Genomic DNA, 26148 nt, shown 5'->3' with positions numbered 1-26148 from the left:
CCTGTCTCTGAACCTAACCAATCCATCTAATGTAAGGCAATAATCCACATCCTATGCACCTACACCTGTACCTATACATGTACCATTACCTATACCTATACCAGTACATGTCCTATCACCTATACCTATACCTGTACTACCACATGTACTTGTACCAGTACTCTACTACAACCTGTTCATAATCTCCATATATCTGACATCTTGTTGACCTGGCTATAAGATCCTATCATGTAAGTTTGTCCCATAGGAGCTCATAGCTACTAAGTGATTTACCTATATCTACCTGCTAAGAGCATCTGCCATGATGGTTTCTTTACCTTTGATATATATGATCTCAAAATTGGAGTCACTGATCGTAGCCAACCACTAAGCCTGCATACCATTCATATTCGGTTGGTCAAATAGATATTGCAAACCACTATTATCAATCATCAATGTAAACCTCCTAAACAAAAGATAGTGTCTGCACATGTTCAATGCATGTATAATTATTTGCAACTCAAGATCATGAGTGGCTTAGTTTTGATCATTCTTGTTTAGTTTTTGTGACTCATAAGGACTCCACCAAGTCCTTTCTTGCAAGCATCTGTGCATACTACAAACTCTTTGTCTAGATCTGCAATATTTAACACTGGTGAATGTGTTAAAAACTACTTAAACTACTCAAAACTAGCCTTACAATCCTCTTTCCATTCAAATTTCTTACCCTTCTTCTGCAATGACGTAATAGGATAGGAAATCTATGAGAATTTCCTAATGAGCCTCCTGTAATAACATGCAAACACCATGAAAGTCCTCACCTCATCTACATTCCTGGGAGCTACCCACTCCTTGAAGGCCCTTATCTTTTTTGGATCTATTGCAATGCCCTCCTTAGAGACAACATGTCCCAAATAGTGTACCTCAGTCTGACATAAAATACACTTGCTGAGATTACCATCCAACTGATGCTCTCTCAAAAATATGAACACTACTACTCAATTCTCGACATGCTCTTCCTCATTTTTAGAATATACCAAATGTCATCAATGAACACAATAAAAAAAATGTCCAAATATGGACACAACAAACTGTTCATAAAGCACATAAATGTAGCTGGAGCATTAGTCAAAATGAATGGAACTACAACAAAATCATAATGCCCATACCTAGTCTAGAAATCTATCTTGTAAATGTCCTCCTCTTTGATGCATGCCTAGTGATATATGGATCTCAGATCAATCTTCGAGAACACTGTTACTCCCTTCAACTGATCAAACAATTCATCAACCCTCAGAAATGAATACCTTTTCTTGATGGTCACGTTGTTTAAATATCTGTAGTCAATGCGTAATCTGGGAGTACCATATTTCTTCTTCAAAAACAAAACCGATGTGCCCCATGGTGATACACTTTGCCTAATGTATCCATTTTCCAACATTTCCTTCAACTATAGCTTCAACTCTACCAACTCAGGTGTGCTCATCTTGTAAGGTTCTTTTGATGTTGGATCTCCCCCTAGCACTAACTCAATAGAAATTTATACTTTTGTATGAGGTGGCAACTCTGTAATGTCCTCATGGAATACATCCTTGAACTGCTATAAAAATGGGTACCTTATCAAAACATATGCATCCTCAAACTCCTTACCTTTTTCACTAGAAATGTGCACTACAAATAACAAACACCCTCTTCTATGACTACTTTTTTCTTGCATAGTTGTTACCATCCTAACTAATGTGGCTTTCTTCTTTCCCTGTAAGACTCTTGGTTCCCCATTGTCATCCACATACTCAATTTCTTTGTCACAAAAATCTACCCTGGTTCTATGAAGCTACAACCAATCCATGTCCAACAGGATGTTGTATGATCTAGATGGTAACATATTCAAATGTGTTGCGGTAGGCATACAATTAAAATCAAATACACAAGCTCTTACCCAATGGTGAACTCGCTTCTTTGTATCTGCATTCAACTGCACTAACCAATATTCTACATGAAATTCCTTACTCAAACCACACTTATCCGCCAAATCAGGACTAACATAGCTATAATTAGATCTAGGGTTAATCAAAATAGAAATAATTTGATCACAAAGCTTACCACCCATCTCAATGATAAATTCATGATGGTCTACTTGTTTGCTATGGAATGTTCCATAGATACGAGGAACACTATGAAAAACATCCCCAGTAGTCTGCGCATCCTCTGCACTATATATCATAGGCTTACCACCCTAATTTTGCTAACAATCTCTCCTGCAATGATCTTTGCCACAAGTCCAACACTCTATAGGCTTCCATCTCGCACCCTTATTCTGTTCTTCTTATCGAAATCCTTGTCCTCTATATGATGAATTTAACTTCTTAGATGGCATTGCATTATGTTTATTACCTATACCCTGATGTCTTTCTCATTTTCTATCCCATTTTCCTTTGTTCTTTGTGTTACCTTTCTAGTATGGCTTAGTGCCAGATATTCGCTTCGCTTGATCATAGCAATGCGTTAAATTTCTAATTTCCTTCTCCAATGATCTAAGCTCATCTAAATAAATAATGTCTTTGAATGCAAACAATAATCCACTAATGAACCTCTAAATATTTGCCTTTTCCTCTGTGAGATAAGGCACATACCTTAGTAACTCCCAAAACTTGCCAGTGTACTTATCCTCTGTCATTGATCCCATATTTAGGTCATAGAATTATTTTTCTCTCTCATCAAGGCATCTCTTTGATATGTACTTCTTCTCGAATAACTGCTCAAACTCACTCAAAGTCAAGTCTTCCTCATTAATACATCTGTCACTCTTCACGTCTTCCCACCAAATGTCTACTTTACCTTTGAGACTGAATGTAGCTACTCTGGCTTTCATGTTCTCTGAATGATTATGTAACCTAAAGAACTTCTTCATGCCAAGAAACCATGCCTCTGCATCCTGTGGTTTCTTCATCTCTCCATAAAAATTAGGTGGTCTTGCTTTTTTAAACTCATCTGGAAATTATCCCCTATCACTCCTCCTATAAGGATGATAACGATGATGATCATAGTGCCTATCTAAATCAGAATTGGAATAATACTTGTGTCTATCCCTTCCCCTATCCGAAGTGTCCAACAATATGCCATCTGCAGCTGTGTCATCTCCATTTGACCTATGACCACAATGTGACCAACTACCATATGCCCCATTAATTCTATCCTCCTTCTCATAGCTGATCCAATATGGTCCTTGTCTCTGTAAATCTGAAAAACTTTGAAGTATTACTTCATTTACCTCTACTTGTTTCTCCTATGACTATATGATTCTATCATTATCTACTTTACAACTCCTTATTTCTTCCTTTAGTCTTCTTAGTGTATCTACCAAAACGGAAGAGTTCCCAACACCATAATTCTCATTTGATTCATAGGGAAAGTCTTTGTATTGTACCATCTTGTTAGCCATTTGATATTTCTTCTTGCAAGGTATATCATGTCAGCTAAACAAAATCATAATAAACCATTGTACCTTAGTATAGCTCGAGGAGGATACCTTGTTTTCAATATCAACAAATCAGCGTGATACATGTATAACATAATCATGACAACATATATAAACATAAGACATAAGCATATAACCATGAAACCATCATTCTATATATGGTCCAGTCATCAATGCATGACTTTATCAACAACTCATACCATGACTTCATGCATGACAACAACCGTTACATCACTGTACACTTGACCACATGCAAGCATTAACATGCATAAGAAATCTGTAACCAACCATACACATGCATAAACACATGTAATCAAGCATGAACAAAAAAAACTTGTAACCAAACCTACAAGAATGATACATGTAAATGAGCATACAAGAATGTATCCAAACATACAAGAATATAACCAAGCATTAAAAATGATACATGTAAGTGACATATAACAACATGTAGCAAATCATACACATGACGATGCACTCCACAATGACAATATCAACTTCCACATGACGAGATCACTACAACCATGATCACTATCATGCAAATCAAATAAGCACATGGAATGCAAGCATAAGATACACACATGCAACTGACCTGCATGCATGACCAACGCACAACCCATCTAGTCTGAGGGGTGAACCATTCTCTCTCACCACTTTGGAACACCCTCCTTCCACATCTACCCAAGCAACCAACCAGCAAGGATAAATCATGTGACGAGAGACCACTATGATATGATACAACCTCTTAAGTCCTGTTAAGGGAGTGGAACTGATGGAAACACACCATACAAACATTCAACATTAGCATTAGGACCCTTAGGAACCAATCCAACCTTTCTGCTAACAAGTCCCTGGGTCCCACTTAGCTTTTGGACCACTTGACCTCTCGATGCTCTCATGCTATGGGCATGCCAATGTCTAGGGACCTCTGGACACTCCCACAGGCCTACAAGCCAACGTCTAGAGACTATTTTGCACAGTGTTGTGCCAGTGTCCTTAGGATTTGAGCTACTTTTCCAGGCCCAGAGTTGAGGTTACTGCCCATAATTGAATGACATCTTCATAATAGTAAATTAATGAGGAAATAACAATATAAATGCAATCACTTGAATGAGACTTTGGCTAGACCCGTACTAGCCATGATAGGAATTTCATCAAACATATAATGAAAAATGTAACCTACAGTTGTAAATAACATATCTGAGCATATACGTTCCATACATAGTTGAGAATCGCTAAGAAGCATTGATGCCTCACATCAACTACCATTTCATCCATTAGGTCATCTATACATTTTTCATTCATTTACAAGTAAAAACATAAAGAGAGCCATACATAGCTACTCTCATAAAACATATATATATATATATATATATATATATATATATATATATATATATATATAGATATATATATATATATAACCAAAACAATAGCAACAAAACTACCAATGAAATCACAACCATATGATCCACATAAAAACCAATATAATACTCGTAGAAATACAAGGAGAAATAACCTCATATTGATGATCCAAAATCCAAAGCTGTGATGGGACTTCCATGTTCGACCTGACCATAGAATGGTTGAGCCAAATCTCTCTTTAGCCATTCACCCATGTTCCATATTCCAAGCATGAATGTGGGATCTCATAGAGCACATCAATCCAAACCATTCAGTGTTTCCATAGGCCATCCACCTCAACCCTTAAAAAAGTGATTCCACCTCATGGTCGGACATCACAAAACCATCATGAGATTGATCTCTCTCAAAGCCGTCTAGGGCTCCTGAGCATTTGTTCCAACCAAGGCTTTTGGGACTAGTAACTCAACCCATAGTTTTCATCGGGATTCCAGAGTGTTTGTCCAACCAAGGCTTCTAGGAATAGTAAGTCAAACCACTAAGGGCTTCCAAAGTGTCTGTCCAACCAAGGATTCTAGGAATTAATAACTCAACCCAGCAAAGGAAACATGAGGACCAACAAAAAGAAACAAGGAAATAAACCCACAATCTCCATGGCTATGCAAGAAATGGCAAGGCTAGGAAATCTACTATCAATTTAGGAAATCCTCCATGCCAGTGATAGATAATGACCAAAAATCCACATGTATATCCATACATTCCAAAACTAGTGAGGAAAACATACATGTAAATCGGTACCTGGAAGAAAATCCCATTGTAGTCATTGATCTCGATGTCATCTTGTGCTTTACTTCTCTTCCTTTGCCTTACTGCTCCAAAATCTAAGTATGCAACGCCCTCCAAGAGTGCTCCAAGAAAATTCTAAGTATCCAAGAGTATGAGAGAGAGAGAGGGAGAGATAGAATAATGACAAAGCTCCAACACTGAGCTGACAAAAGGTTACCATCTGATCCTTAAGAGCCTTTTTATGAATGAGGCCTCTATTTTCTTGATTTTCCATTTTATTACTTCATTTGCCTCCTCACATGAAACCTGTGACCTTTCACCTCCATTTTCTCCTAATTTCCATTATTTTGATAAATAAATGTGCCAAAAATTCCATTTTTCCTTTCTAAATCCTTAGCCATTGTCTTTGCTAATTTCCTTAGCCATTAGTAACCAAATGAACACCCACACTAGGATGTCTTACCCAACATTCAGCTTGGAATAAGTGTCCCATCAACCATGGCTATTATTTTTCCTTTATTAACTTTTATTATGTGGAATTTTCACCAGGGCTATTACAAAAAGAATAAATAAACCATCCTAGATCAATTTTAACTCTGGATCTACTAATCATCGAGAGGGATCAAATTTATTTTCACTCTAAAAGAGGTTTTCATATCAAGAGATTTGATCCCTCTCAATGCTTGGTAGATCTAGAGTTAAGATAGATCTAGGCTAGTTTAATTACCCCCTTTCAATAGGCTACATTCCACATAAATACGATGGATCAATACCGTGGATTTTCAATACCATAAGCCATTTTTATTTTTACTATTATTTTATTTTTATAAGGTTATTTTTACTTTTGAATTTTTATTTTGACTGAGTTAAAATGTTTACATTACATTACATTAATATTTTTATAATGAAGATGTCTTTCAAATTAATGACATTGTTAGGATTTGGTTAATGTTCCAAAATATCTAATGTGGTTCATCCTCATGACAATGGTGAAAAAATCAATCTACCCAAAAGTTCAAATAGTAGAGATGCATCTAGGTCAAGAGTTATCCATTGGGAATTAGCTATTAAGAAATATTATTAGAATAAAATTAATATTATTTAGGTATTAAAATAGATTCAATTGAATAAATCAAAATAAATAAAGTTAATATTTAATTACAAATTAATAATTAGTGGTTATGAAGTAGATGTTAGGAGATAACTATTAGAAATTAGTTGTTTGAACCAGTGAAATAATAATTAATTAATTGATTGATCACTTAATTAATTAGTTATTTTCTTTTGTTGAATAGTGGAATCGACAACGACGGTGGTATCGTACTCACGTTACACGGGATCAAATCCCACCGGTTGCCACTATAACCTCTAGGAGGAACCAGATAGCCTATAAGAATGGCTCTCAAGTAAGACGAGGCTCGAACTCGTGACCTGTACAACGGCATGTATGACTTAACAGATCGTCTGCTGGCCATGAGACCAAACCTCCGCGAGCTATTAGTTAATTTATTTATAATTATTATTATTTTTAAATAAAATTAGATTGGATTAAATTAAAATGGGTAAAATTAATATTTAATCATAGAATACAAATAAATATAATCATATATGTGTAATGATTATAAAATTAGATTAATATTATGAAATCATTTTTTAGGATTAAAATGGGGGGGATTAAGAAGAGAGGGCAAGAATGAAACTCCTGCTTAATTTCCAACCATCATCCCTATTGAGATTGATAACATGTTTCTCAATATTAATGGCTTCTCTTACCTTCCTATGATGGAAGTGATCAACCCTTGCGATGACCCATGAATTCTCAATGCAGACATAGTGTTTAGATTTCTCCACATATTCAACCAAATATGATGAGCGAGAACAATTGTGTTTAATTTTTGTTGCATGTTCTTAGATTCTTCAGCTAATAGAGCAACCAGTTTCTCCAATGTAGGGAATCCCGCATGAACATGAGATAGAGTAAAGCCCTTTCACGTCTTTAGGGTTCATAGGGTCTTTAACATATCTAAGGGAATTTCTAATGATATTAAGGTGCTTGACGGTAGAAAAAACTTTATTCTTTTTAAGAATATGGGAAATCCTATAAGTGGTCCCCTAGATAAATGAAAGATGCACATTGGAGATAACATCATCACAGGAAGGTTTAACCCAGGATTCATTACTAGCTCTTGGAAAATATTTGAGGCCTTGATACTTGCTATAGACATTATTTTCAAAAAAGGATGAGACTTTTCTTCTTCTATGTGATCCTTATCTGAAATCCTCAGAGCACAGGTGGCAAGAGTGTTGAGAACTCTGAATTTCTGTGCTTGAAAATGATGAGAATTGGCATGAAGGTATTGGGAATTGAGATGGTTTAGAAAAAATTCTAATTTCTCACAACAATGGGGGCCAAACCATTCAAGTATCATCCACCAAAAATATTTGTTTTGATACCAAACACATCTTTCTATCAAAAATTGCCATGTTGAGCACTCCTTTTTTTTTGCTAATGCAAGAGCCGGACCTTCCAATTCATTAATCAACAAACAAAGTGCATAGAATATATCAAAACTCTCAAGGTCAGTGAGTGGGGAGAAACCCCATCAAAACTGTTTCCTACAACCTATCTCCAAACTTTACATTTCTCAAAAGATAAATACACATGGACTTGGACCAAAAAGAACATATGGTTGATTGCCTATAAAGGCAAAAAATCCGCCCCATTTCTTAAAATTTGGTACTTTTGACCACATGGTAAGCCTTTTTTCCCCCGGGAAGCTCTTTTCCGGCCAAACCTAGCCTTCCTCTTTAATCTTGATCATCGAACCTTTCTGATTGATCTAACGGCTGTAGACCAAATCGTCGCGATAACCTACTCACCATTTACCACCAGGATCCGTCAACCTGCACGAGCGATCTGAACCGTTGGATCGCTTTGAGAGATCCGACAATGGAGATAAATATCACAACCACCAACCTTGATGGAAGTTAGCGTGTGATAAGGGTGGTTTTCCTCCCAACCCCACTGCCACGTGGAGCTCACTGAATGGGATCACTCCCAAAAGGGAGAAAATCGCTTCCCACTTGTGTTGGCCCCGATCACCTAAAAACCACTCAGGTCGTGGTAAGAAGGGCAAAAATGCAATCTCTGGTTTCACGGTCTTCAGCTATCATCTGCTTCCGATTGTCTGCATCGTCAACCTTGCTTGACCTGATGCGTGAAGCATATGGTGCCTGCCTTCTAGAAACCCCTAAAGCCCTTTCGTTCTCATCAGTAGAACTGGATTCTTTCTTGAACCAATTAATATGAGAATCGTCGGTTAACCTCTCCAGACTGCTTTCAAAAGACTCCATTGTGAGCATTCCTCTGTACAAACAACTGCTGGTTAACTGGATCCACCTCCATGGCTCTCTTAAGGAACACTGTATAGTCTTCATTTTCTTAGTTCTGACACTCCATTTCAAGTTTGTTTGTAGGGAACTCTTGCCAATTCCCCACTAGCCTATTATCCATGCAGATCACTCATTGATTGGATAGCAAATCTACTAGTTTATTGGCCTTTCTTTGTACATGTGCAAAAATGACTGTTCTTAGTCTCTGAAGATGACTTTGAATCCATTGGAAGACTTGAATTAGCCTCGAGTTTGTAGATTATTTTTCTGATTTTGTGCCCCAGCTGATTCTTTTGATTGAGTTAATGACCAGCTCGGAGTCAGCTTCAATGATTGTATTTTGGAGATTTTCTTTAACCAGGAACTCAAGAGAGTATTCCATGGCCATTAACTCTGCCATATTATTGGTAGCCTTTCCTAGGTGGGCACAGAATATAAACATAATATCTCCCTTGTCATCCCTTAACACCCCTCCATGACCTTCCTTGCCCAGATTACCTTTGGAAGCCCCATCAATGTTGAATTCTAGAAATCCCTTAGGGGGAGGATGCCAGGAGTCTAGTTCAGGATCTACAATAGAAACATTCTTGACTAAGCCTTGAGGAATGAGACTTTGCAACTCTAGTCTATAGAGAATCCTCTAGTCTGTAGCAGAAGGCAGATTCGAGGGAAGATTTTGAATGGTAGTGCTAACCGTTTCCTTAATCTATTTTAGGATCAGATCATAAATATACTAGGAAGATTTCTTAACATTCTTGAAGATTCTATTGTTCCTTTCTTTACAAACATTCCAAAGAATGAATCTTGGTGTAAAAGCCCATGCTAAACCAAGAACTTCATTATCCAAAAAGTTATTTCTCCATTTAGTGATAGTACTGAAAAGACTTCCAATATCTCTGTTAGATTGTTGGAAGATAGCTGCAAAGGAATCCCATAATCTGGAGGTGAAAATGCAATTGCTGAGAAGGTGTTCCATGGTCTCCTCTCGAGCCTCATAGAGTTGGCATCTAGAAGGCCCTAGGAAACCCCTTTTCCTGATATTATCCCATGTTAGGATTTTCCTATGTAGAACCAGCCACAAAAAAAGTTTAATTTTCATCCAACCCTGATACTCCCAAAGGCTTTGCCAAATACTGTCAGGCGCATGGGAATCAAGTTCAAGGAGTATGAGTTTAGCTTCTTTGAGATTAAAGTTCCCCTCATTGTTGTTGCCCCATCTCAGTTGGTCATGCCCTCTAGGAACTAGAATTTTCCTTTGCTCTAACATTTTCATTAGTCTTTCCGCTTTAGTTTGTAGAGGACTATCATTTCAGAGATCAAGTTTCCTTTATTTTCTCCATTTCCCTGAACTATGAGTTTGATCCCAAAAATCCTTCACCCAGGTGAGCTCCTTGGTGTCTGTCTCTACTTTGAGGTTCTTAAAGTCCTCCTGTAACAGAATAGGTTATTGTTGCCATCTATCCTCCCAGAATAAGGCTAAGTCTCCCTCTCTAGTTTCCCAGAAGCTATGGTTTTGAATTAAGCTTTTGTTATCCTAGGCTTTGTTCCAAATATGTGAACCTCTTATATTCCCATCAATCCTTATGTGGTCATTCTCTAGCCAAGAACTTGCATATTTTTCTTTCCAAGTGATGGCCCATTGTGATTTTGGTTCATTTATCCATCGCCACCAAAGTTTTTCCCCTAGAGCCTTACAAAGAATCTCAGGATCATCCAATCCAAGACCCCCGTGGTTCTTGGGTTTGCACATTTTATCCCATGCAACTAAGGCCCTTTTTTTCTTTTCTTCCCCCTTGCTGCAAAGAAAGTTTCTTTGAATGTTTCTCATTTGATGTAGAATTCCTATAGGGGCAAGGATAGCTGAAAGCATAAAGATTGGGATTGATTGAAGCATAGCCTTTGTGAGCACCAGCCTTCCAGCCAAGTTTAATGATCTAATTGTCCATTTCCTAGTCTTATCTTGTAGCTTATTAATCATCGGCTCCCAAATACTCTTGTGTAATGGTTTTGCAGTTAATGGAATCCCCAGGTATTGTGAGGGAAGAGAGTCTCTTTGGAAGCCCATAATTCTATATATATTCCTCTGAATACCAATGTTAGTATTAAAGAAAAGAATCTTAGATTTGGAAAGATTGACTTCCAAACCAGAGGCCATGGCAAAGTCATTGAGGATTTGTTTGTAAGAAAGAGCTTCTTTGACTGTGGGTATTCCCTGCAACATGGTGTCATCCACAAATTGTTGATGAGTTAAGGCTTGTCCATTGTCGGAGAGTTGTATCCCCCTGATGTTACCAACTACTTTTGCATGCTTGATAGCCCTGCCCAGTCCTTCCATCATGAGGATGAAGAGAAAGGGAGATAGAGGGTCACCCTGCCTAAGGCCCCTGGAAGGCGTAAAAGTTTCCAAAGGAGAACCATTGACTAGAATTGAAAAAATAGAAGAAGCGATCAAAGCCAGGATCCATCTTACCCAATTGTGATCAAACCTGAAAGCAATAAGAACTTCCCTGATATAGTTCCAATTCATTTTATCATAAGATTTGGCTATCTCCAGTTGCATGATCATTCCAACTTTTCTCTTACTAGTAAGAGAGTGCACAACTTCATCAGCGTGGATGATGTTATTAAGAATTTGCCTTCCTTCCACATATCAAGATTGTTCCCTCGAAACTAGTGAAGGCAAGAGGGGTTTGAGTCTGTTTGCAACCACCTTTGATATTATCTTGTAAATCACATTGCATAAAGCTATAGGTCTGAATCTATCAGGAGTTTGAGCCAGCGCTTGTTTAGGGATCAGGGCTATAAAAGAGGAATTCAGAGCTTTCAAAATGGTTTTGTGCCTCCTGGAATCTTCCACCACCTGTAGAATGTCGTGTTTGACAATATTCCAGAAAGCTTTGAAGAAATCAACATTGAAACCATCGGGGCCTGGCACCTTACCATTCTGCATTTCTTTGAGAACCCCACTTACCTCCTCTTTAGTCACAGGATTGTAAAGGTCAACATTATCTTCTTTCGAAACTAACCTGGGTATGTGCTTAGTGAATTCCCAGATGTAGTGATCTCTTTCATAACAACTTTCCTGTGCTATTTTTCTAAAGTGCTGGAATAGAACTTCTTCTATTTCTTCATGAGATTTGAGATTATTTCCTCTTTTATACTTAATCAAAGAAATTCTATTATGCGCTCTGTTTGCCATGGTGGATTTGTGAAAAAATCTCGTATTCCTCGCACCTTCTTTTAGCCATTGGACTCCACATTTTTTTCTCCAAAATATTTCCTCTTGTTTGCATATATTCTCCCATTGTTGCTGATATTTGGTGGCTTGATCACTTTGGACCTTGTCATGGCCCTCTTTGATAAGGGTTTGGTTAAGTTCCGGTAGTTTGCCTTCAATCATTTTTTTCTCTTCAAAGATATTACCAAATTCATTCTTGTTCGAATCTTTAAGGTAGAGCTTGATGTGTTTTAATCTTTTCTGTATGAGGAACATTTTGCTTCCTTGAATGTTTAAATCCTTTGCCCACCATTTGGTTACATTGTTGGTGAAATATGGGTGGGAAAGCCAGATATTCTAAAATCTGAAAGGTCTGTTCCTGGGGTTGCCAATGCCCTGAACCTCCAGTTGTACCGGCCAGTGATCTGAACCTCCAAAGGGTAGCACTCTTGCTACCATTTCCTTGTCATTGAGCATAAGATCCTCTGAGATTATGAATCTGTCTAACTTGGGAGCTACTTGAGACTCTCCTCTTCTTTTATTGTTCCAGGTGAAGATTTCGTTATTCATTTCAATATCCACCATCTTCATCTTATCAATAAAGGTTTGAAAAGCCAAAGAGTCTTTTCCCGGAACTCTGGTTCCCCCTTTTTTTCCGTGAGTGATTTAATCACGTTGAAATCACACCCTAAGATCCAGGGTATTCCTGCATGTCTATTTTTGAGAGTCGCCAAAGAGTCTAAAAGCTTGAGTTTGTCATCCAATATTTTTGGGCCATAGACATTTGTGACCAGGTAGGTTTCCTTTTCTCCTACTGGTTGTATTACTACAGATAAATAATCCCTAGATGCTTCCGCATCTATTAAGTCGATATTTTATGGATTCCAGAGAGTGAGAAGACCTCCTGCTGTATTCTCTGCTTCGACTTCCAGAGACTCAAATCTATTGAGCCATTTACTGTGTATATATCTTATATTCTGAATGGAACACTTAGCTTCCTGAATGAAAATCACATTCGGAGATGCTTGTTTCATTCTATTACTCAGTAACCTTTGTTTCCTTTTACTACCTAGACCCCTGATATTCCAATAAGTGAAATTCATAATTAAAGATTAGTAAAGGAGTAACTGGATAGGTCTTTCATCTTACCTGAATCTATCATTAGCTTCCCTCATTCCATCAACAACTCACTCTGCTTTTTTCTACCCCTCTTCTTTCTTAGGATTCTAGGTGCTAGTCCTGCTGTATTTTTCATCATTTTGACTCCTTCGTTGCCTTGTCTATCTTTGTGTTTTAGTCTATCCAACCCTGTAGTTTGGGTCTTCCATAAAAATAGCTGCTAAACCGTATTGAACTCCTCTGTAGGTAACGAGTCTAACCCTTCTTTGGTTCCTTGATTCAAGAAACCTTCTAAATCTAGGTTCTCTTTCTCAAGAATTTCCTGGAGTTCGTGGTCCTCCATATCCATATCACTTTGGGTCATTTCAAGATCCATCACCTGTTCTTCATTATTTAGGATCATTTCTTTTTGTTTGTCATTTTATTGTATTTGTTCACTTTCTTCTTCTTTCTCCAACTCCACTGGGCTTCCTTCCTTTGCTTTAGCAATATCTATTGGACCTTTGTCTACTTTGAGGACTTGGAACTTGTTTTGGTTAACTTGCTACCCTGCAGCTTTGCGTGTTTTTAGTCCTCTTTTGCCCCCTTTTCCTTTGTGTTCCACCTTGAAGAAGCTTTCTGGATCCTTTGTTATATCAACTTTATTTTTGTTCTCTATGTTACTGAGAGGGCAGTCATCGAACAAATATCCATGCTCGTGAAATTTGTGACATCTGAAAGGAATATGTTCATAATATACCGTTTGTATCCATTCCTCATCAAAAACTTCCAGAATAATCTCATCTAGTAAAGCTCCAGAGAGATCCATTTCCACACATATTCTTGCAAAGGAAGTATACTTTCCCCTTCTAGTAGCCTCAGAAACTTTGACAAAATGCCCTAAATTATTTCCTATGGCTAATAGGGATTCCATTTGTGAGTAATCAAGAGGTAAAGAATAAAGCCTTACCCAGACTGGTACTGAAGTAAAAGTTTCACATTCCGGAACAAAGTTCATCATCCAAGGTCGCATATAGAGGCCTGCTGTAGCATAAAAGTATGGTCCTCCTTCAAATATTCTGTCCTTATCTTCAATATCTGCAAATACAACAATGAAAAATCCCTTGGACCGAAGATGTAGGTCAATGCTGCCTTTTGGTTTCCAGTGGTACTTAATCCACATTTGTAATGCTTTTTCAGTAGGCCACAATCCTATGAATTTACAAATGATTGCATATGTTTGCATATGATCCCTATGCGCCTACAACACTAGATCATTTAAAATGAATCTTGGAGTTACCGCTGCCTTGGGTTTGCATGGTCCCATCTATGCTTTGTCTTTAGTGCTTTGTTCCTTGATTTCTCCCTCATTTTCCAATGCAACATTGTGCTTCCTTGACTTAGTTCCCTTCTTCTCTTCTTCATTGCTTCTGTCCTTTCCTTCTGAAGACTCTCTATCATTTGCCATTGATTTGTTTCCCCTGCTAGCTATAGCCTACTTGTAGGAGGGAGTTGAGCTCCCTCATGTGTGTCCTTTCATGGAGGACTACCTCTGTGACAGTTCAAAACCCTGGTTGTTTTACTATTTCATTCCCCCCCGCAAAGCGATTTTAGCCAATCCTATTTCAATGAGATGTATACCATATTGAGCACTCACTTAAGTTCAAACATCTGATTTGTTTTGATCAATCGAAAATCATAGCCTTTGTTCCATTTTATAACTCGCATGTTATTCGAGAAGTCGTGGAAATCGAGAAAAACCCTAATATTTTTAATAGAGAGGATGGAGGTAGGCTTTGCAAACCTTGGAAGCCTGTCATCCACCATTTCACCCATTTAATCTCAACCCTTTCCCTCCCCTATCATTCCCTATAATGTTTTGTTTTTCATCAAATCCAATTAGGCCCTTGATTTTTCATTATTGTACATTTATTTCTCCTAATATTTTCTCATAATTTCTTATGTAGTAAGTGTAACACCCTCCACAGTAAATGTGCATATAAACAACATAATAGGAACAAAAATACAATAAACATATTAGCCATCAAAATCCATATATACATCAATACATTTGCACATGAAAATCAAGGGAATGAACTTTTTTCATTAATAAATGCAATGAAGAAATCCAATGGGCCTGATCTTCACCAATATTTCAGCTCAAATCGATTTTAATTTCAGGGCTCAACTTTCATAGAAATAAAATTAAAGTGAAAATGTCACAATGACCTGCTTGAGATGAAATTTTGTATCTTGCAAACACGCTACTTTCCTCAGATCATATCTCCAAAAATATAGCGAGATAAGATCTGAAATTTTGAACCGAGGATCATAAATATTTCAGCTCAAATGGGTTTTTGTTTTAGCTTTTGAGATGTCGCAAAAACAAAGTTATAGAAAAAATTCCATGATGACCTATTTTGGAGCAGCCAAACCATAGAATCCAAAGCTTTGATACCAAATGTTATGAAACCAACTCACAAAAAGAAAAAAAGATAGATCAATGACTTCAAAATCAACCTCTTCGTGGGCGAAACATCCTTTACCTTACACAAATGAACAATTAGATGATACAAATGACAAGACCTCCCTTCTATATATGGGAGTCTAAGCAATCCCAATACAATCGTAGCCTACATAACAATAATATTGTACGGGCACAACAATGACAATAATGGGCTTCTATGGGGTACAATAATAACAACATGGGGACTATATGGACACAATAATATAATAAGGGGGCTACACTAATACCAATATGGGTTTACACTAGTAGTATAGGGACCTAACAATCTTTGCATGTCGAGTAAAAGGATGTTCCTCTTCGAGACTCTCGTCACCCCTATTGTCCTATACAGATGTGAAGTTTGGGATTGCAGTATATCCAAAGAGTCATGGAGAAATATTGAGAAGATTCAAAAGAAATTCATCACCTATAACCTAAATATCAAGGGAAATACTCCTTATCTTATCCTCTTGATCGAAGTTGGTTTGTCCCTCATTGAAAGTATAGTTATGTTTAGATACCTTATGTATAAGAACAAGCTTTAAAACATGGACCCCAAGAGGCTCCCGAAAATTGTTTCTAACTCTAGTCAAAACCCCCACCTTTGCCTCAAGCATGGGTGGTATAAGGATGCCCAATCTTGGCTCAACCATTGGGGGATAAAGGAGGAGATCATCATGGGAAGCAAGAATAGTGTTAAAGATACTATTACCTCCAATTTTAAGAACAAGTAGTTGGATGATAAGGAGTTGGTAGGTAAAAGAAAGCTAAGATACCACAAGGAGGTGATCAACCCCACCCTTGATACCCAAAGTTATCTCTCTGTGTTAACCATCACTAAGAAAATAATGAACATCACCAGGATAAGAACTAGTTCTCATGAGGTTCGAAGTGAAATCCGGCGGTTGTCTACTCCGAAGAATCCTTGGGAAGATAAAACCTGTCAGATTTGCGACACTAAGAAGGTGGAAGATGAAAACACTTCATTTTAGACTTCCCGACTCCTACTCACATCTGTTCTTAATTCCCTATCATATGGCACACTTCCTACCTTCTTCACTTATTAAGCCAACCCAACTATAGTGATCTTGGAGCACTTATTTCCCTTCTCTTTGATCATAGAAACAAGATTTTGAAGAATCACAACTAAATTCTTTTTTCTTTTCTTAAAGTCCAATAAGCCACATTGGTATTAGTGGATTTTAATCACCATCGTCATCATTAAATTTTAATTTGAATATATATAAAATTGAAATAATTAGAAATTTGTAAGAGTAAATTATAGAATTTTTAAAACATAAGGTTGGTCAACAATAAAATTCAAAGTCATTACAACAATATGCTCCTTATGTGGGGAATTAGATATAAATGAGAATCACCATAACCATTCCTCTTTACTAAAAAAAATCTAATTAACTCATAAATTTTAATCTTATCAAAAAGACGAAATTTAAAAAAATTCATTATAACCCTTCTCAACTTAAAATATAATATTTTAATACAAATAAGTAATTTCTTATCACAAAAATAAATAAGAAAATTAAAACAATTTTTAATCTCTATTTTAATCTTAGTTATCTCTTAATCATCTTAAATAATATTTGAATCTTTTAAGTATTATATTATTATAATAATAATCTATTTTCTTAATATTATATTATTTTAATAATAATCTAGCTTTTTAAACAATGGTGAATCGAGAATTCGTTGAAGTAATTCGGGTGAATTCATGAATGTGGGGAAGCCTATGCCTTAGGCCTTATCACAAGGGACCAAAAATGGCCTTATGTGAGATATTAAAAGTGGTGAAGGGAATTATCATCCCATCCTGCAAACCACGTAGTCGTCCCAAGTAGAGGCTATAATAATAATAATAGTAAGTAGTGATCTAACTTATAAACGAAATATCATTTTTCATGAGAAATATGGCATTATAATATTGTAGTTTTTTGTGGTTTAAAATATATTTTGAAACTCCTAAAACACTTGAATTCTATAAATTAAATACTGTGAACTCAAATTTTTAAAAATCTGTATAGAAATTTGATTAAAAATAATAAGAAAAAATATTTTAAAAATTGTCATTTCATCTTTAAATTAAACTAAATAATAATAATAACAACAATAATAATAATTAAAAAAATTGTTAAATTAATTTAAATTAAGTTTAAAACAAAAAAACCAAACAATTTCATTACTCGTTAACATTTACCTTTTATATTTCCTAAATCCGTTAAAAACGGAACTTTTATATTTCCAAAATCCCTTAAAAACGGAACAAAAGTTCTTAGGGAAGAATTCCAAATTTTGGTAGCCAAATTCGATTTGACAACAAACTTTCGTTATTAATATATTTTTTTATTGAACTTTGCAATCAAATTTAATCCCTCTTATTTTACATTGGTATCAGTCAAATTTAATTCAGTTCATGATATATGTGGAGAACCAAATCTAATAATTTTTCTTTAAACTGGGTCCGAGGAGGACTTGAACAGGAACTCAAGGTGTAAACATTCTCGAAAGAAATGTCGTGAAAAGAAAAACTCCATATAATGGCTGAAAAGGTCCATAAATATCGGTTTGAAGCAATGCTCTTGAATGCCGGTACGGCTTTTGGAATTCCAAAGGATAGTTTTTGACCGATACTCTATCTATATATATATATTAAGGTTATTCCATTCTTATAGTTATATTGCAAAGCTATCCCTGAGAATCCTGTTTCATATCGACATACTATAGACTTGTGGAGCAGCATGGCATCTGGACGGAGTAATATTCTGTTTTATGCAGTGGTGGGATTATTGTGCGTGATAGCGCATGCAGTGAAGGGAGGCAATGTCTGGCAAGAAGGAAATGCAACGTTATATGACGATGGAGAGATTTCTGGAAGAAAAGGTAAAGATCATTTCATGCCATACACATAAAAGAAATATTTAGGTGAAAATGTTGGATTGCAAACTTTTCTACTTTATTTTTACAAGAATGGTTAGGAACTCATCCTCATACGAAAAAATGGCTCAGGCGATGCATGTGGATACAGCAATCTGAACGGCCAAGGCTACGGAAAAGATACGGTAGCTGTTAGCAGTGCTCTTCTCAACAATGGACGTGCTTGCGGTGCCTGCTACCAAATAGAATGCAATGCTCACGCTAAATGGTGTTTGCCGGGCAGTGTGAATGTAACTGCCACTAACTTGTGCGTTCCAGGCAATGGTGTCCACTGCAAACCACCATTTAAGAGCATCTTTCTGCCAAAGGCTGCTTTCCTAAGGATTGTCAAACGCGACAGTGGTATCGTTCCTGTCAAATATAGAAGGTAGAGATGAATTCCTAGACCTGTATAACACGCATAATCCTCTTTGTTTTTCAAAAACTGACAACTATTTTCATTCCATTTTAGGGTTTTGTCATAGAGAATTTTAGGGTTTTGTCATAGAGAACTTGAATGCCCAAAATATATTCAGAATACCATGTAATTTTCGTTCCATTTTAGGGTTTTGTCCTAGAAAACTTGTATGCCTTGTAATATGTGGCGGACTCGAGAGTACCATGTAATTTTCATTCATTATTAGGGTTTCTGTCATAGAAAATCTGAATACCTTGTAATATATGCAGAGTACCATGTACGAGGAAGGGGGGAATTCGATTCACCATTAATGGTGATTCCTATTTCAATTTGGTGCTTCTGAGCAATGTTGGAGGCGCAGGAGATGTGCAGGATGTTTTTATCAAAGGTTCAAACACCAATTGGCAACCCATGTCTCGAAACTGGGGACAAATTTGGCTGTGCAATTCTTACTTAGATGGGCAGAGTCTGTCGTTCAATGTCACCACAAGCGATGGAAAGAGCGTTGTTTCCAATAACGTAGCTCCTCCTACTTGGAAGTTCGGCCAGACATTCGAAGGAGCCCAATTCTAATTTATATCACTGCATTCAGAAAGAAAAGTCTACTTATGCATTAATAAATAGCCAATAGTAATACTTTTTGGGTCTGTGTGATAGATCGGGCATATAAATACTCAGTAAGTTTAGTTTATATTGTGAATTTCTGCATATCTGTGGCTGCATACTTAGATCATTTTTCTCCAAGGCCCAACTTTGATACAGATGCAGGAATATAATAAAATTTATGTAGACTTTATTATTGCTTAAATAAACAGCATTTTCCAGTGCTTTATCAATGTAATATTTTGAATAAGAAACCTCACAATGATCTTATAGTAATCTCCAAGATGGAGCAGTTTGCTGTAATATCTTTTCTGTCAATCTAACGTGGGCTGTTGGCCCTGACTATTTCTTAGTTACTGAAGTTGATTTTGCTGGGGTTCCCAAAGACAATCCCTGTCCTTGACTAAATTTTCTTTATCCAAGAGCCCCTCCTGGAGTCCTTGGAGTTCCAGTTGGCAATTCCTTGGGCCCTAGCATGGTCATTGTTTCTCTGGGTGAAATATAGGTGTGAACACTCTTTCCTTTGCCATGTGCAGGCTTCCAGGACATGACCTTTTTTTGTGTGTTTGGTATTTTGCTTGTTTAATTGGATACAACCACAAGTAGATAGTAAATTTGATACAATTTGTAGATATTTTTTCTGTATTACATACTCTGTAGTATGGAGGATCTTTTATGATATGCCTTAAAAAAACTAAAACTTCTTTACTGGTAAATCATTAAACAGTCACAAGTAGTACAAAGATCTTTTATGATTTAAGGGTAAACCAGTAAGTAAAGTCAGATATTATTTTGATGTATGTCCTTGATAGTATATAATACAAAATGCCCAACTTCTGAAAAACATATACATGCATTTAACTCTTTCATTGTCTCAATTCCAACTGGATTTGGTTCCTGGTTGATTATTATGTATACAGTTTTGCTTAGTGGCTGCCATGGATATTAGTTTCTAATTACTATTTTGGTATGTTAGAAGAGTAAACTAAAGTCATTCTCGTGTGGATAAGTATGTGAGATTTAGAGTTAATATATATTTAGATTAAAAAAAGTGTTTAGAGTAAGGAATACTTATTAAAAATGTAGTTAATTTATAAAAAAAGGTTGAAGTGTAATATGGTAAGGAAAAAATTATATCAAGGTTCTACTTTAACTAGGGTTTTTCCAGATGAATTAGAAAAGAAATATGCATAACAATGCCAATTTATATAGAAATAGGTACTTTTATGTATATGCACTAGTAAAATATTTCTACTTCAATATGATTCCTAAATCAAATCACTATAATGCGTGAGAATAGTAGTAATATGCAAAGTCAATATTTTAATAAACCAATATTTGACTATAATGCACTCTAGCACTAAACAACATTGTTGTTACTAAAGTAATTAACTCAATATCTAATGTGTTGCACCACAAGAAAGCCGCCGTTGCCTTGAGCTAGACTTTGATTGACCAAGTAACCCACAAAATTGATTCATTGTGTCAGCATAGGAATGCATCCATGTGGCCTCGGCTTGTGGACCTGTCCTCAAACAAACCTTCGTGTTCTGTCACACAAGCTATAGTCCTTGATTGAAGAGTCACCAAAAATCTTTTGTTGACCACATATCCTTGCTTGCTAAAGAAAGGGCTTGATAGCTAAACAAACCATAGGAAAGGAACTTTGTTGCTTAGAAAAGGGTCTTGTCCTTCTGTTTACCTTTAGTGCCTCACAAGTGGCCCAAAGGATCCATTGCTTTAGAGAACTTACCACTTTCAATTATAGGGAAGGTGTATCTTGCCTTAAACATAGTTTATTGGTAAATCAAAGAATTCCATCCTTGTTGGCCACACAAATCTGAGTTATTTCAAGATCATTTTGCTATGTTAGGACAAGGAAAAGAGGTGTCTAGGTAGGGTGGAATAAACTCTACTAAAACTATACAACATTAGCTAGGGTAGGATCACCTCCACTAAAATTAATCAAAGTGATGGGGTCTTAAAACCCTTAGAGCCTCAAGCTCAAGAAAACATAAACAATTCAATTCCAATTCGATGATTATGGAATGATTCCAAATGTCCTTTACTCATAGATTTCCTATGGGGCTACAAGTGTAACCCCCAATTTGGGATTTTTTCCTTAGCCACCCATAAATTTTCCGAATGTTGCCCAAAACATTTGGATAATTAAGTTTTTCCCTTTATTAATGACTATAGCCTATGGGGTGTGATACACTATTCCATCACCGTTGGGATACAAGTCCACAGGGAACATCACGGTTCCCCCTTCTCACCATTGATTTTCCCCAAACAATGGAAAACTAGGGTGCTGTCAAAAAATTTCCCATTTATCTCAAGGAATGATAATTCTTCTTCTAACTTTCCATCTCATTTTTTATTAGAAATTTGAGAGACGATGAGTTAAAATACAATATTTTGGAAAAATAGGCCTTTGCATTGGTGAAAGCTCTAAAATATTTTAGAGTTTATGTTCTACATTCTCATGTGACAACTTTTGTTCCTAATGATGTTGTAAAAGACATCCTAGTTAGCCTATAGTCAGAGAGGTAAGTGGATTGAGATATTATTGGAGTATGATCTAGAGATTAAACTAACAAAGTTAATCAAAGCTCAAGGTATAATTAAGCTGATCATTGAAACAAATTTTGAGACTTTGGGCATAATGGTTTTCTCAATTTTGTCCAATGGTTCAGAAGAAAGGATGGTTCTTAAAATATTTGATGAACTTAGAAATTCCCCCTATTATAGTGACATAATATATGTTTTGCAAAAATTGGAAGCCCCACCAAGGATGGATAAAACGGTAGCACGGTCTTTAAACTTGAAAAGTGCTATTATAATGAAGGTTACTTGTTTTGGAAAGATCCAACAAGGATCCTTTTGAATTGTCTCATTGAAGCTAAAGAAAAATAAGCGGTAAAATGATGTCATCAAGGAGTATATGGAGGGCATCACTATTGAAAAGCCATAGTTAATAAAATCGTTAGGAAATGCTACTATTGGCCAACTCCTTTTGCAGATGTACATAAAGAAGCAAAAACCTGTTTTAAGTGCCAAATTTTTGAAGGAAAAACAAAGTTGTTGTCATTACCTCTGAAACCAATCTTAGTTAAAACCCCATTTCAGCAGTGGGGTTGGGATTTATTGGAGAAATTCATCCACACTCTTTCGAACAAAATAAATGGATATCAACTGCCATATACTACTTTCTCAAATGCATTGAAGTTATAACGACAAGACATGCTACTGATAGTGTAGTGATTCAGTTTTTAGAAGGCATAATTTCAAGGTTCGGCTATGCTAGAAAAATAATAACAGATAATGCTTAGTATTTTAAATATCAGAATATGGTTAAATTTCATGAGAATTATCTTGTTTCTTTAGGTCATTCCACAACCTATTACCCCAGGGTAATGAACTGGCTGAGTCATCTAACAAAAGTTTAGTCAAAATCATCAAGAAATTCTTAGAAGAGAACAAAAGGGCCTGGAATACCAATTTAAATTTTGCATTGTGGGCAGATAGGATTACCGTTGAAAAGTCCATTGGTACATCCCCATTCCACTTAGTCTATGGCACGAAGTTTTTTTTCCCGATTTCCTTTATTTACTATTGATGATATTATTGCAGGAACATGAGGAAGAGCTATGATTTTCAAAGAAGGACTAATCAACTTACTGAAGTATAGGAGCTAAGAGAAAAGGTATATAAAAAATCTCAGTTGTTTCAGGACAAAATCAATCAAATCCATGATAAGAAGGTCAAGGAGAACGACTTTAAGAACTAGGATTTAGTCTTGAAGTGGGATGCCACAATTGAGGGAAAAGGGAAACATGGAAATTTTAATAATTTATGGGAGGGGCCTCATAGAATTGTTGCTTTTAGAGGTAAGAATGATTTCATTTTGGAAGATCTAAATGGAGTGTTGTTAAGTGGAGTTCTAGTAAATGGATGCTTCCTGAAACATTTCTTGGTTTGAGAGACATCAGTCATCACATCTCATTGTATATATCCATGTTCAAACAAATTTCTAGGATATGACAACAAATTTAAGGATTTGAAGCCCAAGATCAAGGCCATAAGATCATGATTTGTAGTTGTGAGTTTCATTTTTTTTACTAAACAATTGCAGAGTATTCATTCTTCAAAATAAAACATATTGACATTCTCAATTTTCTTCATAGAAGTGTTTCATAGATCCATGTTCAAACAAATTTCCAGGATATGGAAACAACTTTAAGGATTTGAAGCTCAAGATCAAGGCCATAAGATCATGATTTGTAGTTGTGAGTTTCATTTTTTTTACTAAACAATTGCAGAGTATTTATTCTTCAAAATAAAACATATTGACATTCTCAATTTTCTTCATAGAAGTGTTTCATAGTTTTCAACCCAATCGATTAGGCACAACATCAACGTGTCCTTACTACCTCCAAAGGGGATAGTATCTCCATTGGAGCCTGTTAGCATCAGCTTTGCACCTTTCGCGAAAGGTCCAAAATAAATATTTATCAATTCATTTTGAAAAATCATGGTTATGTACAGGACCTTATAAATATTTTGTGTAAATTGCTACCTAATCCTAGGGGTATGTCTAATCAAGTTTATTCATGCAAACCTAAGTTTTTCATAGTGAAATTAACCTATTGCAAACCTACAGGTGGCGCTACAAAATATTTTCGTAGTACTCACCCTAAAATTTAAATTTTAGGTTTTCGTGTTGAAAATGGGGCAAGAAAATCTAGTTTTAACTTTGCCTTAGTCAAACTAGATTAAAAATTTGAATTTCAATTTCAACAGAATACTTGGAGGTAGTTAAATGAGGTAACATGGCTCTTTTCATTTGGTTAACTTAGTAAATTCCATTTAGAGACACTTGAGTTTAGTTCTACATGATTGATTGCTAATTTGTAGCAATATATTTCAGTTAATTTGAGTTATTGTCAAATTAAATAGTTTTCAGTATCACAAGAACTAGTGGAGGTCAACTCGAGGGTGTGTAATTTTTTTCACACTGAGTGATCATCCATTTAACTGATCAATCATTCAAAAATAATTGTTGCATGCAAAGAATTTGAGTTACCTAGTTGAGATTGGAGTTCAAGGGAAGTGTACTATTAGTTGTAAACTAGTTCAAGTTGTACAGGTGGTTCACACAGTCAAAGAATTGACCTATGATAACTACGCAATTCCTTGGTGATCTGTAAACTGCTATGGATATTGCAGTGGACAGTTCGTCATAACATATATAATAATATTATATTAAAACTCTAAAAATTATACAATATTACAATTTATTAAACTTTAAGATATGTGGATTTAACTGTAATTAGTGCATGCATGCGAATGGAAATTATACAGAAAAGTAGAGAATGAAAAAATAAAACACACACACACACAAGGCACAAGATATTCTCTATGGGAAACCCTTTCAGGAGAAAACCCAGCTGGAAGGTTAGGTTGCTTTGCTCTCTTTCTCTGTATGGAAATATGGCCACATGTACAAAGAAATAGTATTTGTGGTCCATCTGCTACTACAGTGCACAAATACTCTTGGTGTCCTCTACCTCCTATCTCTCTTAGCTATATTTTCTCAGTTGTAGAAGAAAATTCTCTAAAAGTAATGGAATGCCTCTTCCTCCTAGTCACCCGATTATAACATAGCCTGATAACCTACTATTGTCTAAGTTTGTCTACATCAACTCTTAACTAGAGTTACAAAATAGATTATTTTAGAGTCTTTTACATCAAAAACACATAGCTAGACCCTTTTCCATGAATAAAGGGGGTTTATTCGACATCCTACCGAGCTAAAGGTGTGAAAATGGGAATGTCAACTTCTGAGTGCCATAAATTTTGCATATGTACTCTCATTGATGTGCTTCTTGTGTCGTTGGAAATGTATCTATGTGTAGAATAACATGAAAAGGTGTTGCACTAAAGCATCAAATTTTTACCCACAAAAGGTGTTTTTTGATGCCTCAAAATTCTCCTCGAAGGTTTTAGACCATGTATGGGAAAATTGAGTCCCACTGCTAAAAACAGTCCCGTTAGTTGATTCCTCCAATTTTTCCACTCAAAATGCATCAAGGTGGATGAAAAACAATATAATGATCCAATTCAGATCACACATCACCATTTTGGGAGGATTTCTGTCTCCAAAATCATTTCTTGAATGAGCTGAGGAAATTTTTCCTCCACCTTCTCTCTGGTGTACCATTTATCTTTTCTTGGAAGTTGTCCCCTCAATCCAATCTACCGAAGGTCATATTGCCCATGTCTTGTAGTTCTGGACCTCTTCTACAAAATTGTATCTTATGTCTTGTAATTCTAGACCTCTTCACCAAAATTGTATCTTCTATCTACTCTACCTGAGC

General features: G+C 36.1%; 1 pseudogene; it reads left to right on the top strand.

Annotated features, from left to right (window-relative positions):
* The first annotated feature begins 18572 nt into the window (after positions 1–18572).
* On the top strand, positions 18573–19738 carry LOC149164882 (expansin-A1 pseudogene; annotated as a pseudogene).
* The last annotated feature ends 6410 nt before the right edge of the window (positions 19739–26148 follow it).

Source organism: Pinus tabuliformis, chromosome 5_1 (genome assembly GCF_031772625.1).
Source record: "Pinus tabuliformis cultivar Carrire ecotype Pingquan chromosome 5_1, CPIR1, whole genome shotgun sequence".
Lineage (NCBI taxonomy): Eukaryota > Viridiplantae > Streptophyta > Pinopsida > Pinales > Pinaceae > Pinus > Pinus tabuliformis.
Note: the sequence above shows the minus strand (reverse complement) of the source record. Positions and strands in the feature narration are given on the sequence as shown.